Genomic DNA, 16,198 nt, shown 5'->3' on the forward strand with positions numbered 1-16,198 from the left:
AAAGAGTGTGTGTGTGTGTGTGTAGGAATATCTGTGTGTGTGTGTAGTGCAATGGTGATCACCTGTAATGTGACATGAACCCAAGGTCCCGGTTGAGGCCCTCCCTATGGGTACCGAACTTAGCCATCAGCCTCTGCTTGACCACTTTTTGCTGCTGCCTGTCCCGAAGTCCGCCTTGGAGGATGGTCACCCGAAGGTCCGAGGTTGAATGTGTTCCACTGAAGTGTTCCCCAACTGGGAGGGAACCCTCCTGTCTGTTGATTGTTGTGCGGTGCCCATTCATCCATTGTCGTAGCCCTTGCTTGGTTTCTCCAATGTAACATGCCTCCAAATCATGTGAAAAAGATACTTTTGATCAAATGTTTTTGAATGGCAGTCTTTCTGATTGGCAGTTACTCTCTTTGACTTTCAAAATGTCTGCTTATTTATACCTCAAACATCAGATCATCGAATTGGTTCAAGGTTAGCAAAAACAATAAATTCAAACTCTATTGAGTTTTAGTATCTTCAGGCATAACTTAAACTGATTGATTGAATTCATGGTGTTATCAAACAGCAACAGACTCAGGTAACTATTTCACAACCAAATGTTACATATGTTCAATTATCCAGTACGCAGAGACTGCTAGCTAGTCATATGACAGGTGCATGTAAGGTCTCAGTGAAAAGTAGCATTCACTCTCTCTTAAAGGTGCAGGACATATTTTCAACTTTCTAACACCTACCCCCTTAAGAAAAAAAAAGAACTATCATAATGAAAAGATGGTATCACTTTTTTCCCTAATTCTTAATCCCATTATAATGAAATACATAGGACATTAATCTAAGCTCATATTACTTTCTGTACACATTGATATAACACTGATTTTGGTTCAATATTATCTATAATTTATCCTCTAAATCCATGGTAATGCATCTACTATCACATTTCTGTGACCTGCAACACGTACAGTTTGTAAACCAAACGTCTGTAACGTAAAACTCCAACGAAATATTCTTTAAAGTGTTCCAAGAATATAAGATTGTTATCCGTGTATGCAACAGTCTCCGACATATTGTTCATCATATAAACATTAAAATGTTGTAAGGCCAGTACCAAACTCAATAATTCCTTTTCGATGGTAGAGTATTTTCTCTGGTAAGTGCTGAGTTTCTTTGAAAAGTAACCAATTGACCATTCAATTCCATCATCATCTTCCTGTAGCAGTACAGCTCCAACTCCTATATCACTAGCATCAATTGCATCTTTGAAGGTTTTCAAAACATTTGTGTAGCTAAAACTAGGGCAGTAGTTAGTTTTGCTTTTGCATTCTTAAATGCCTCCTGGCGTGGTTCTGCCCAACAAACTTTCTTCAATAAATCTGTTAGCGGTGCCATTACGCTGCTGAAGATTAGAACAAACTTCCAGTAGAATCTGCTTTGTATCAAAAATTGAAGCATTTCTTTCTTCGAGGTTGGTCGTAGAAATTCCTCCCTATGGGTACCGAACTTAGCCATCAGCCTCTGCTTGGCCACTTTTTGCTGCTGCCTGTCCCGAAGTCCGCCTTGGAGGATGGTCACCCGAAGGTCCGAGGTTGAATGTCCTGGACCACTGAAGTGTTCCTCAACTGGGAGGGAACACTCCTTCTGTTGATTGTTGTGCGGTGCCCATTCATCCATTGTCGTAACCTCTGCTCAGTTTCACCAATGTACCATGCCTCAGGGCATCCTTACTTGCAGTATGTGAAATTGACAACGTTGGCCGAGTTGCATGAGTACCTGCCACGTACATGGTGGGTGTCCTCACGCATAATGGTGGTATCCATGTCCACACTCTGATACATCTTGCAGCGTTTTATGGAGTTGTCCTGAAAGTTGGGCAGTTTGCTATGGACAATGATCTGTTTGAGGTTTGGTGGTTGTTTAAAGGCGAGAGTGGAGGTATGGGGAAGGTCTTGGCGAAGTGTTCATCCTCATTGATAACGTGTTGCAGGCTGCGAAGACCATGGTGTAGTTTTTCAGCTCCTGGGAAGTACTGGACAACGAAAGGTACCCTGTTGGTTGCAGCCTGTGTCTGTCTCCAGGGGTTATTACGGTTCCTTGCTGTGGCAGGTCAGAACAGGTGGTCAATGAGTTGAGTGTCGCACCCTGTTCTTATGAGGACATCCCTGAGTATTTCCACATTCCTCCTCAACTGAAAAGATCTGGTGTATGCGTAGGGCTTGTCCATAGGGGATGGCTATTTTAATATGTTTTGGGCGGAAGCTGGAGAGGTGTAGCATTGTGAGGTTGTCTATGGGTTTGCAGTAGAGTGTGGTGCTGAGATGTCCATCCTTGATGGAGATGCATGTGTCCAAGAATAAGACAGATAGTAGAGAGTAGTCTATGGTGAGTTTGATGGTGGGATGAAACTTGTTGATGTCACTGTGTAGTTTTATCAGAGACTCTCACCATGGGTCCAGAGGAAGAAAATGTTGTCAATGTACCTGGTGTATAATGTTGGTTGGAGGTCCTGCATAGAGAAGAAGTCTTGTTCGAACCTGTGCATGAAAATGTTGGCATATTGGGGTGCAAATTTGATGAAGAACTGGTTGTCAAAGGTGAAGACATTGTGATCGAGGATAAAGCAGATGAGTTGTAGGACGGTGTTTGGAGATTGGCAGTTATTGATGTTGAGTACTGAGGCTGTTGCTGCAATGCCGTGGGGGGTGCTCGTGCAGAGTGCTGACATGTCCATTATGATGAGGAATGTTCCCGGTTTGATTGGTCTGTGGGTGCTGAATCTGTAAGAAATCCATAGTGTTGCATCAGAAGCTGGGGATCAATGGGTTTTAAGGTGCCTTTGACATACCAGAGAGGACCTCTCACAGGGTCCCATTGCCTGATATGATGGAACATCCTGGTGTGTTGGCTTTGTGTACCTTTGGAAGGCAGTAGAGGTTGCATACACGAGAAGTATGTGGGATGAGGGCGCATAGGGAAGTCTTTGGATTAGGATCCAAAGTCCTGATCAATGTTTTTAGTTCACGAGTGTGTTTTTTTGGTCGGATTGGCCGGTAGTTACCTGTTGTGTTCCTGGTGGTTAGTTGTCGGTGCACTTCCTTGCAGTAATCTGTTCTATTCTGAATGACAATGGCTCCTCCTTTATCTGCTGGTTTGATGACAATGTTGTGATTGGTTTTGAGAGCATGGATGGCGTTGCGTTTGTGAACAGGTGATGTTTTGCTCTACCTTGTAGGTACGGTTGGTGAATCTGGCATTTATATATTTCCTGATGGTTTGAGCATACATGTCAAGCCCAGGGCAGTGGCCCTCCCCTGGGGTCCAAGTTGACACCTTCTTTGGTTGCTTCTCTACGGATCCCTGTGATGACTGTTCCGGTTCATCGGCAGGCTCGTTGGGATCACTGCCGGCACCTTGAAAGAATTCCCGAAGTCTCATTCGTCTGATGAATTCCTCCTGTGTCTGCGGTAAGAACCATGGGGTCCATTTTGGTGGTGGGGCAGGAATTGAAATCTCTGCTCAGGACTTCAATATCTTCAGATCGAAGGGTGTCAAATGACTTCCCCAGAGTGATAATGTCATCCATTTTGGTGCCAGTGTGGACTTCGCCATTACTGGTGAAAATGCCAAGTTTCTCCAGTTTTTAACCTCCTACCATGTATGTGGCAAGTACTCATGCGATTCAGCCAACGTTGTCTATCTCATACGCTGCAGGCAAGGATGCACTGAGGCATGGTACATTGGTGAAACCGAGCAGACGCTACAGCAATGGGTGAATGGGCATCACACAATAATCAACAGACAGGAGTGTTCCCACCCAGTTGGGGAACACTTCAGCGGTCCGGGACATTCGACCTCAGACCTTTGGGTGACCATCCTCCAAGGCGGACTTTTGGACAGGCAGCAGTGAAAAGTGGCCGAGCAGAGGCTGATAGCTAAGTTCGGTACCCATAGGGAGGGCCTCAACCTACATGTATACACACACACACACACACACACACACACACACACGTATGTGGGGTGAATTTGTACTTGCAGAGTTACATTGTACTTTGCTCAAAAACTGCATGAATCCACGTAAGATTCTGTTAATTCATTTTTTTAGATTACAATCGGTCGAAGCATTATGGCACAGACAACAGCACGCAGGAGGCTAACATCTTCAATACATTAACTGGGCTGACAACAATTGTTAAAGTTCACCAGCGAATGTAACTTCTAAAACAAAGTTTTACAATTTACATATGAAAGAAGTGAAACTAACATGGTCATTCTAACAGATGAGAGACTAAATGAACAATTAAGGTATTTTTCAATGTATAATTTCAGTTACCCTAGAACTCTGTGGGAAGCTAGAGAAGTGATTGCTGGGCCTCTTGCTGAGATATTTGTATCAATGATAGTCACAGGTGAGGTGCCAGAAGACTGGGGATTGGCTAACTTGGTGCCACTGTTTAAGAAGCGTGGTAAGGACAAGCCAGGGAACTATAGACCAGTGAGCCTGACGTCGGTGGTGGGCAAGTTGTTGAAGGGAATCCTGAGGGACAGGATGTACCTGTATTTGGAAAGGCAAGTACTGATTAAGGACAGTCAACACGGCTTTGTGCGTGGGAAGTCAAGTCTCACAAACCTGATTGAGGTTTTTGAAGAAGTAACAAAGAGGATTGATGAGGGCAGAGCAGTAGACGTGATCTATATGGACTTCAGTAAGGCATTTGACAAGGTTCCCCATGGGAGAAGAGCAAATTACTGCAGATGCTGGAAACTGAAACCAAGAGAGAAAATGCTGGAAAATCTCAGCAGGTCTGGCAGCATCCGTAAGGAGAGAAAAGAGCTGACGTTTCTAGTTAGAGCTGAAAATGTGTTGCCGGAAAAGCGCAGCAGGTCAGGCAGCATCCAAGGAACAGGAGAATCGACGTTTCGGGCATAAGCCCTTCTTCAGGATTCCTGAAGAAGGGCTTATGCCCGAAACGTCGATTCTCCTGTTCCTTGGATGCTGCCTCACCTGCTGCGCTTTTCCAGCAACACATTTTCAGCTCTGATCTCCAGCATCTGCAGTCCTCACTTTCTCCCCGAAGACTGGTTAGCAAGGTTAGATCTCATGGAATACAGGGAGAACTAGCCATTTGGATACAGAACTGGCTCAAAGGTAGAAGACAGAGGGTGGTATTGGAGGGTTGTTTTTCATACTGGAGGCCTGTGACCAGTGGAGTGCCACAAGGATCGGTGCTGAGTCCACTACTTTTTGTCATTTACATAAATGATTTTGATGCAAGCTTAAGAAGTACAGTTAGTAAGTTTGCAGATGACATCAAAATTGGAGGTGTGGTGGACAACGAAGAGAGTTACCTCAGATTACAACAGGATCTTGACCAAATGAGCCAATGGCTGAGAAGTGGCAGATGGAGTTTAATTCAGATAAATGCATGGTGCTGCATTTTGGGAAAGCAAATCTTAGCAGGACTTATACACTTAATGGTAAGGTCCTAGGGAGTGTTGCTGAACAAAGAGACCTTGGAGTGCAGGTTCATAGCTCCTTGAAAGTGGAATCGCAGGTAGATAGGATAATGAAGAAGGCGTTTGGTATGCTTTCCTTTATTGGTCAGAGTATTGAGTACAGGAGTTGGGAGGTCATGTTGCGGCTATACAGGACATTGGTTAGGCCACTGTTGGAATATTGCATGCAATTCTGGTCTCCCTTCTTTCGGAAAGATATTGTGAAACTTGAAAAGATTCAGAAAAAATTTACAACGATGTTGCCAGGGTTGGAGGATTTGAGCTACAAGGAGAGGCTGAACAGGCTGGGGCTGTTTTCCCTGGAGTGTCGGAGGCTGGGGGGGTGACCTTATTAGAGGTTTACAAAATTATGAAGAACATGGATAGGATAATTAGACAAAGTCTGTTCCCTGGAGTCGGGGAGACCAGAACTAGAAGGCATAGGTTTTGGGTGAGAGGGAAAAGATATAAAAGAGAACTAAGGGGCGACTTTTTCATGTGGAGGGTGGTACATGTATGGAATGAGCTGCCAGAAGAAGTGGTGGAGGCTGGTACAATTGCAACATTTAAAAGGCATTTGGATGGGTATATGTATAGGAAGGGTTTGGAGGGATATGGTCCGTGTGCTGGCAGGTGGGACTAGATTGGGTTGGGATATCTGGTCGGCATGGATGGGTTGGACCGAAGGGTCTGTTTCCGTGCTGTACATCTCTATGACTCTATGACATCACACTGTAAACTTTTGCTATAAATTCTGTGTCTTACAATTGTGTGCTCCACAACCACCTGATGAAGGAGCAGCGCTCTGAAAGCTAGTGCTTCCAATTATACCTGGTGTTGTGTGATTTTTAACTTTGTATACGCCAGTCCAACACAGGCATCTCCAAATCATAAGCTATCCGTGATTTCCTTAAACAGCCTAGCAGTAAAATTAGACTCTTCGTCTGATTGAATCTCTCTGGGTAGCCCATACCGCAGGAAGAAAGCTACCAAGCCCTCTCTCACACCTTTTGCCTGAATACTCCGTAATGGAATTCCCCCCAGAAATCTGGTAGACACATCCATTATGATTAGCAAGTACTAATTTCCACTTTTAGTTTTAGGGAGGGAACCTACACAATCAATTAGAACCCACATGAAAGGTTCTTTGAGTGTGAGAATTAGCAACAAAGGTGCTGGTTTTATTATGGTCTGTGGCTGACATACCATTTGGCACTTATGACATATATGGCAAAGGGTAAGTACATCCTTGTGCATTCCAAGCCAATAGAAATGTTTTTGTACCTTGGCCTGAGTTTTCCTTACACCACAGTGATCTCCTACTGGTAATTCATATGCTATCCGTAGCGCTTCCTGTCTGTATGCTACCGGCAACACAATCTGGTGCACTTCGGCCCATTTCTCCCCTGCACTAACCTGCCATGGTCTCCATTTTTGTCTTAGGATTCTATCTTTACGATAATCACCCTCAGGAGTACATCCTGACTCCTTTTCTGAGTATGCATCAATCTTTTACTGTTTCATCTTTCTGTCGTAAGTCCATTATCTTTCAGGATTAAACACGTTTGCCTGACCATTAGGGTTTTCCTGCACCATTACATCAAACAAGATGTCTGCTGACTGAACCTCGACTCCTTTGTCTTTCTCTTTAGTTTTTGCTTCTTGCTATGACATATGATAGTGGGATCTTGTTACTGTACAGTCTGTAAAAAATTCCATTTTTCTTTTAACTCCTCAGTTCCCTGGCCTTCCTTTGACTTCTCCACAACAAGGATGTCACTCCCACCTTAGAGCCTGCTACATTGCTCCCAAGAATAAACTGTATTCCTGGAACTGACACTCTGTTAATCACTCCCACTGTTACTTCCCCAGTCATGAGGTGGCATTCCAACCTGATGTTACATACAGGAACACTAAATTTCTGTCCATCTATCTCACAGATTACCACTCTCTCGGGTAACAGGTCAAAACGAGTGCAAATACGTTCATCTCTACCTATTAGAAAATGATAAGATCCTGTATCACTCAAAATTATAATTTCTTTCCCTTCTCTCCCATTCTTTCTGAGTAAACTTTACCCAGAGGCAAATACTTTATAGAGATCAGGCACTAACTCCATACCTAGTCCCTGCCTCGGCTGTGCACTCTCGTGCAGTTCCTCGACTTTCCTTGGGGTTTCCTTTACAATTTTCACTAATGCCACTGGCTTAGCCTCATTTCTGACAGGGCCTTTCTTTAATGACCAGCACTGTGACTTTACATGTTCCACTTTACCACAGTGAAAAAACCTGAGGCCTTTCAGCCTCTTGGACTTCTTTTTAAACCTATAGTCAACTATTACCAGTGTGCTTTTTTTTAGATTAGATTAGATTACTTAGTGTGGAAACAGGCACTTCGGCCCAACAAGTCCACACTGACCCGCCCGAAGCGCAACCCACACAGACCCATTCCCCTACATTTACCCCTTCACCTAACACTACACTAGCATGGCCAATTCACCTAACCTGCACATTTTTGGACTGTGGGAGCACCCGGAGGAAACCCATGCAGACTGGGGGAGAATGTGCAAACTCCACACAGTCAGCCGCCTGAGACGGGAATTGAACCCGGGTCTCTGGTGCTGTGAGGCAGCAGTGCTAACCACTGTGCCACTGTGTCTCTTTTTTTTTTGTGTGGTGTAGGATCTCTCCTTCTCCCAATTTCTATCCCTCACAAGATAAAATTCTTGCTGGAAGCTAAACTTTGTCTTATGCACTAATGTATGTTCATCTGCCATCTCTGCCACTTCTTGAAATTTCTGTTCATCCACATGAATTCTTATCATCTCTGGAAGTGAATTTTTAAACTCCTCCCGCAGAACAACCTCCCTTCGAGCCTCATATGTCTTATCTATTTTTAAGGCCCACACCCATCTATCAAAGTGACTATGTTTAATTCTTTCAAACTCAACATAAGTCTGACCTGGTTCTTTCTCTATGTTTCTGAACTGCTGTCCATATGCTTCTGGTACCAATTCACAAGTACTCAAAATAGCCTTTTTTACACCTACATAATCCTTTGACCCCTCATCTGATGGTGCTGCAAATACCTTACGAGCTCTGCCTACCAGTTTAGTCTGAACTAGCATTGCCCACAATTCCTCGGACCACTCCTTCTGCCTAGCCAATTTTTCAAATTAAAAAAAGGGCTTTGACATCTTTCTCATCAAAATGTGGCAGTGTTTTAACATACGTGTATATATCACTACATTCATCTCTTCAACTCCATCCTGCTAACTTGACTTCCTAATGAATTCACAACTTCTGAAGTTCAAATTCTCTCACCTTTCTATCTCTCCCTTTGCTCAGAACCTTCTCTCTCTTTTCCTCTTTCTCTCTCTCTCCTCTCATGATCATAGAGATGTACAGCATGGAAACAGACCCTTCGGTCCAACCCATCCATGCCAATCAGATATCCCAACCCAATCTAGTCCCACCTGCCAGCACCCGGCCCATATCCCTCCAAACCCTTCCTATTCATATACCCATCCAAATGCCTCTTAAATGTTGCAATTGTAGCAGCCTCCACCACTTACTCTGGCAGCTCATTCCATACACGTACCACCCTCTGTGTGAAAAAGATGCCCCTTAGGTCTCTTTTATATCTTTCCCCTCTCACCCTAAACCTATGCCCTCTAGTTCTGGATTCCCTGACCCCCGGGAAAAGAATTTGCCAATTTACCCTATCTATGCCCCTCATAACTTTGTAAACCTCTTTCCCTTTATCTTGTAACTGCATTTTCCTCAATTGTAATTCAAGTTTTTCTCACTCTACTGCACTTGTCTGTTTCTCTGACACAACTAAGTGCTTGACTAACTCCCTTACAACTTTGGTTTCCTTTTGTCACTGCTTAGACCCAATTCTAACTTATTTGCTAATTCTAAAAGGCTGGCCTTCCTCTGCCTTTCTAAACTTTCTTGGCAAATTTGGGAATCATCTTCAAAACCCAAAATCTCTTTAGCAATTTTAAGAACCAATTCTCTCACTTGTTATTTAACCAAACACATGTAACCAAAATTAAACAAATTGTCTCGTCTACATTTTATTTCAAGATCTAGGACACTAATCAGCAAGTGTTTAAATCTGCTTTCATACCCAAATCTATTCAAATCTGTCCAAATCTCAGACTGGACCTATCTAAACCTGTATAATTCACAAACTCAAGCTCCCAAACTGTTACGGCATGGTGGTGAACCCTTCTACTAATTAAACCAAATACCCAGAAAAGCTCACCTCACCTCACAATCTATTAAAATATGAGTGACAGAGAACACCAATTTCCACCATTTAAAGAAAATAATATCAACGTATTCCTTAACTAAAAAAGTGGACATTAAACAACTATTCACAATTCTAAATCACCCTTTCTAAAAACTGCTTGTTATTTGCCTCCAATTCTATAACAATATACTGTTCCAATAAAAACCTGTGTTAAAATTACATCAACTTAATTTCACCACCACACAGTGGCTGTCATCTCCAGTGTCCTCCTTCATTCGGGTGAAGATCTCTGTGGGTTGTCTTAAGTCTTTTACTGCAAAGATGTTGTATATGAAAAAGGTACCTTTGATAGAGAGTGTTTTTGAGTGGTAGTCTTTCTGAATGGCAGTTAATCTCTCAATGACAGTTACTCTGACTGACTTTCAAAATGCCCGCTTCTTTTTTACTTCTCAAACATCAGATCATCTCATTGTTTTGCCAACATCGAATCAATAAATTCAAAATCAATTGGGTTTTAGTATCCTGGTTCATAATTTAAACTGATTGGTTAAATTTGAATTGTTGTCAAATTGCAACCAATTCAGCAATCTATTTCACAGCCAAATGTTAGAGTCTACTGGAAAATTGAAACTGAGACTGCTACTTAGTCATATTGCAAGTGCTTGTCAGCTCTCAGTACAAAACAGCATTCACTCTCTCTTCAAGATGTGGTACACGTCTTCACCTTCATAACACATGCTACTCATGATTTTATAAACCATTACAAAGTCACCCCATAGCCTGTGACACTGCAGGAAAAATAGCTCCAGTCTATTCAGACTCTCCCTATAGCTCAAACCCTCCAACTCTGGCAACATCCTTGTAAATCTCCTCCAAACTCTTTCAGATTTCACAACATCCTTCCAATAGGAGTGAGACCAGAACTGAATACAATATTCCAAATATAGCCTAACCAATGTCCTCTTCAGCTGCAACGTGGCCTCCCAACTCGTATATTTAATGCTCTGACCAATAAAGGAAAGCATACGAAATGCCTTCTTCACTTTCAAGGAACTATGAACCTGCAGCACCTCATATTTATCTAAATTGAATTCCATGTGCTAATCCTCAGCCCATTGGCCTAACTGATCAAGATCCCATTGTACTCTGATGTAACCTTCATTGTCCACTACACCTCAAATTTTGGTGTCATCTGAAAACTTACTAACTATACCTCCTATGTTCACAGCCAAATCAGTTAAATAAAGCAATGGACTCAACACGAATGTTGTGGCACACCATTGGTCACTGGACTCCATCTCCACCCTCTGTCTTCTCCTTTGAACCAGTTCTGTATTCAAAATCCTAGGTCTCCTTGTATTCCACATGACCTAACCTGTTCACCATGAAGCACCTTGTTGAACACCTTAGTGAAGACCATATAGATCACGTTCCTCTCTCTGCCCTCATCAATCCTCTTCATTATTTCTTCAAAACACTCAATCAATCAAATTAGTGAAACATGATTTCCCATACACAAAACCATGTTGACTATCTTTAAATCAGTTCTTGCTTTTCCAACATGGAAATCCTGTCCCTCAGGATTCCCTCCAACAACTTGCCCACCACCGATGTCAGCCTGACCGGCCTTCCCTGGCTTTTCCTTACCACCTTTCTCAAATAGTGGCACCACGTTAGACAACCTCGAGTCTTCTGGCATCTCATCTGTGACTATTGATGATACAAATATCTCAGAGAGGGGCCCAGCAATCACTTCCCTAGCTTCCCACAGAGTTGGAGACTACACCTGATCAAGAGTCATGGATTTATCTATCTTTATGTGTCTTAAGACATCGAGCACCCCGTCCTCTGTAATATGGACAATTTTCAAGATGTCACCATCTGTGTCTCCATATTTTATATCTTCCACATCCTTCAGCATAGTAAACACTGATGCACAATACTCATTTAGTTTCTCCTCCATTTCCTACAGTTCCACATACAGGCTGCCTTGCCTTTGAGGGCTCCTATTCTCTCCCGAATTACTCTGTTGTGCTTCACGAATTTATAAAATTTTCCTTAACTCTATTTGCCAAAGCTATCGCATGTCCCCTTTTTGCCCTCCTGATTTCCCTCTAAAGTATATTCCTACTGCCTTTATACTCTTCTAAGGATTCACTCGCTCCCTGCTGTCTATACCTGACATATACTTCCTTCTTTTTATTAACCAAAACCTCATTTTCTCTAGTCATCCAGCATTCCCTACGTCTACCAGCCTTGTCTTTTACACTAACAGAAATATTCTGTCTTTGGACTCTTGTTATCTCATTTTTCAGCCGTTCCATTACCTGCAAATATCTGCCCCCAATCAACTTTTGAAAGTTCTGACTTAATACCTTCAAAATTGGCCTTCCTCTGATTTAGAATTTCAATGCTAGATACTGTCTATCTTTTCCCATCACTATTTTAAAACTAATAGAATTATGGTCACTTGCCCCAAAGCCCTCCCCCACTGACACCTCAATCAGCTGCCCTGCATTATTTCCCAAGAGTAGGTCAGGTTTTGCATCTCCTCTCGTATGTACTGTTTTTCTTGTGTCGCCATAGTCTTGGCACACAATACGGGCTGCTCTCTCATTGAAGAGAATCATAGAATGCCTTTAGCGTGGAAAGAGGCCCTTTGGCCCAACAAGTCCAAACCGACGCTCCAAAGAGTATCCCACCCAAACCCATTCCCCTACCCTGTTACTCTACTTTTACCCCTGACTAATGTACCTAACTACACATCCCTGAACACTATGGGTTATTAGCATGGCCAATTCACCTAAGCTGCATATCTTTGGATTGTACGAGGAAACCGGAGCACCTGGAGGAAACGCATACAAACACGGGGAAAATGTGCAAACCCCACAGAAGAAGTGACTGATAGTAATTTAACCTGAGGGCCACCAGTCCTCAGGAGAGGGAAGAGGTTAAGAAGGACAGTCTTTTATGGTAACCTCAACCTGGTGATGGGAATTGAACCCATGCTGTTAGCATCACAGTGCTCTGCAAACCAACAATCCAGGCAACTGAGCTAAATTGATTCCTTCTAGTAGGTACAGCCACATACTGAATCAGAAAATTGACTTGTGCACACTTAACAAATTTCTCCCCATCTAAATCCTTACCATTATAGCAGTCTCAGTCCATGTTTGGAAAGTTAAAATCCCCTACCATAACCACCCTATTATTGCTACAAATTTGTTTCTTAATTTCCCACTGACTGGTGGTGGAGTCTACAGTACAATGCTAAATAAAGTGATCGTCCCTTTCTTATTTCTCAGTTCCACTTAAATAACTTCCCTGGTCGTAATGCCAGAAATATCCTTCCGAAGGATATTCGTGGTGTTATCTCTTACCAAAAACGCCACTCCTCCTCCTCTCTTGCCTCCCCCCTTTCTATCCTTCCAATACCATTTATATTCTGGAACATAAAGTTGCCAATCCTGTCCATCTCTGAGCTCATTCATTTGCTCCATCCTACTATTCCTATTCTCACTAGCTCGTAGCACAGGGAGTATTCCAGATATTATTAACCTCAAGGATCTCCATTTTGAATTCCTGTCTAACTTCCTAACTTCTGCCGTCAAAATCTCACCCTTTTCCCTTCCCACGTCATTAGTCTCTATAATAGCAATGCTGGTGCAGTCCAATGTTCTTAACCATGGCATGAGTTAATCTTGCTTTGAAATAAATGCAGCTTTATTTAATCAGTCGTACACATTTGCTGCCTTGTCCCTGCCTGTTTGATTTGCACCTTTGCCCATCTGTACCTGTCTCAGACTGATCTCTATCTTCTTGGGGCCCACGCACCACTTTCCCAACACTCCCCGCCAACCCCCCAACCCTCAACCCCCACCCCAGCCACCTTACTAGCTTAAATCCTCCTGAGCAGCACTAGCAAATCTCCCTGCCAGTATATTTGTCCTCTTCCAATTCAGGTGCAATCTGTTCTTCCTATACAGGTCACTTCTACTTCAGAAGTGATTCCACTGATCCAAAAATGTTAAATCTTCTCCCCTGCACCAGCTCCTCAGCCATGCATTCATTTGCTCCATCCTCCTATTCCTATTCTCACTAGCTTGTAGCACAGGGAGTATTCCAGATATTATTACCCTCAAGGATCTCCATTTTGAATTCCTGTCTAACTTCCTAACTTCTGCCGTCAAAATCTCACCCTTTTCCCTTCCCACGTCATTAGTCTCTATAATAGCAATGCTGGTGCAGTCCAATGTTCTTAACCATGGCATGAGTTAATCTTGCTTTGAAATAAATGCAGCTTTATTTAATCAGTCGTACACATTTGCTGCCTTGTCCCTGCCTGTTTGATTTGCACCTTTGCCCATCTGTACCTGTCTCAGACTGATCTCTATCTTCTTGGGGCCCACGCACCACTTTCCCAACACTCCCCGCCAACCCCCCAACCCTCAACCCCCACCCCAGCCACCTTACTAGCTTAAATCCTCCTGAGCAGCACTAGCAAATCTCCCTGCCAGTATATTTGTCCTCTTCCAATTCAGGTGCAATCTGTTCTTCCTATACAGGTCACTTCTACTTCAGAAGTGATTCCACTGATCCAAAAATGTTAAATCTTCTCCCCTGCACCAGCTCCTCAGCCATGCATTCATTTGCTCCATCCTCCTATTCCTATTCTCACTAGCTTGTAGCACAGGGAGTATTCCAGATATTATTACCCTCAAGGATCTCCATTTTGAATTCCTGTCTAACTTCCTAACTTCTGCCGTCAAAATCTCACCCTTTTCCCTTCCCACGTCATTAGTCTCTATAATAGCAATGCTGGTGCAGTCCAATGTTCTTAACCATGGCATGAGTTAATCTTGCTTTGAAATAAATGCAGCTTTATTTAATCAGTCGTACACATTTGCTGCCTTGTCCCTGCCTGTTTGATTTGCACCTTTGCCCATCTGTACCTGTCTCAGACTGATCTCTATCTTCTTGGGGCCCACGCACCACTTTCCCAACACTCCCCGCCAACCCCCCAACCCTCAACCCCCACCCCAGCCACCTTACTAGCTTAAATCCTCCTGAGCAGCACTAGCAAATCTCCCTGCCAGTATATTTGTCCTCTTCCAATTCAGGTGCAATCTGTTCTTCCTATACAGGTCACTTCTACTTCAGAAGTGATTCCACTGATCCAAAAATGTTAAATCTTCTCCCCTGCACCAGCTCCTCAGCCATGCATTCATTTGCTCCATCCTCCTATTCCTATTCTCACTAGCTTGTAGCACAGGGAGTATTCCAGATATTATTACCCTCAAGGATCTCCATTTTGAATTCCTGTCTAACTTCCTAACTTCTGCCGTCAAAATCTCACCCTTTTCCCTTCCCACGTCATTAGTCTCTATAATAGCAATGCTGGTGCAGTCCAATGTTCTTAACCATGGCATGAGTTAATCTTGCTTTGAAATAAATGCAGCTTTATTTAATCAGTCGTACACATTTGCTGCCTTGTCCCTGCCTGTTTGATTTGCACCTTTGCCCATCTGTACCTGTCTCAGACTGATCTCTATCTTCTTGGGGCCCACGCACCACTTTCCCAACACTCCCCGCCAACCCCCCAACCCTCAACCCCCACCCCAGCCACCTTACTAGCTTAAATCCTCCTGAGCAGCACTAGCAAATCTCCCTGCCAGTATATTTGTCCTCTTCCAATTCAGGTGCAATCTGTTCTTCCTATACAGGTCACTTCTACTTCAGAAGTGATTCCACTGATCCAAAAATGTTAAATCTTCTCCCCTGCACCAGCTCCTCAGCCATGCATTCATTTGCTCCATCCTCCTATTCCTATTCTCACTAGCTTGTAGCACAGGGAGTATTCCAGATATTATTACCCTCAAGGATCTCCATTTTGAATTCCTGTCTAACTTCCTAACTTCTGCCGTCAAAATCTCACCCTTTTCCCTTCCCACGTCATTAGTCTCTATAATAGCAATGCTGGTGCAGTCCAATGTTCTTAACCATGGCATGAGTTAATCTTGCTTTGAAATAAATGCAGCTTTATTTAATCAGTCGTACACATTTGCTGCCTTGTCCCTGCCTGTTTGATTTGCACCTTTGCCCATCTGTACCTGTCTCAGACTGATCTCTATCTTCTTGGGGCCCACGCACCACTTTCCCAACACTCCCCGCCAACCCCCCAACCCTCAACCCCCACCCCAGCCACCTTACTAGCTTAAATCCTCCTGAGCAGCACTAGCAAATCTCCCTGCCAGTATATTTATATATTAAAGAAATATTGGCAAGTCCCATTACCCATACAATCAAAGAAATATCTTATATCATAACTTTGGATGGATTTTATCAATGTAAAATCAACACCTTGAATGTTATAACATTTCAAATACACAGGAGAAAGTGAGGACTGCAGATGCTGGAGATCAGAGCAGAAAATGTGTTGCTGGAAAAGCGCAGCAGGTCA

At 43.2% G+C, this 16,198-nt stretch overlaps 1 protein-coding gene across 4 annotated transcripts in view; it reads right to left on the minus strand.

The window, feature by feature from the left end:
* LOC122559357 (microtubule-associated protein 9-like) overlaps positions 1 to 16,198 on the minus strand; it is a 179,314-nt gene that overhangs the window by 159,812 nt on the left and 3,304 nt on the right. The window lies entirely within an intron of this gene.

The sequence above is a fragment of the Chiloscyllium plagiosum genome, chromosome 19 (genome assembly GCF_004010195.1).
Source record: "Chiloscyllium plagiosum isolate BGI_BamShark_2017 chromosome 19, ASM401019v2, whole genome shotgun sequence".
Lineage (NCBI taxonomy): Eukaryota > Metazoa > Chordata > Chondrichthyes > Orectolobiformes > Hemiscylliidae > Chiloscyllium > Chiloscyllium plagiosum.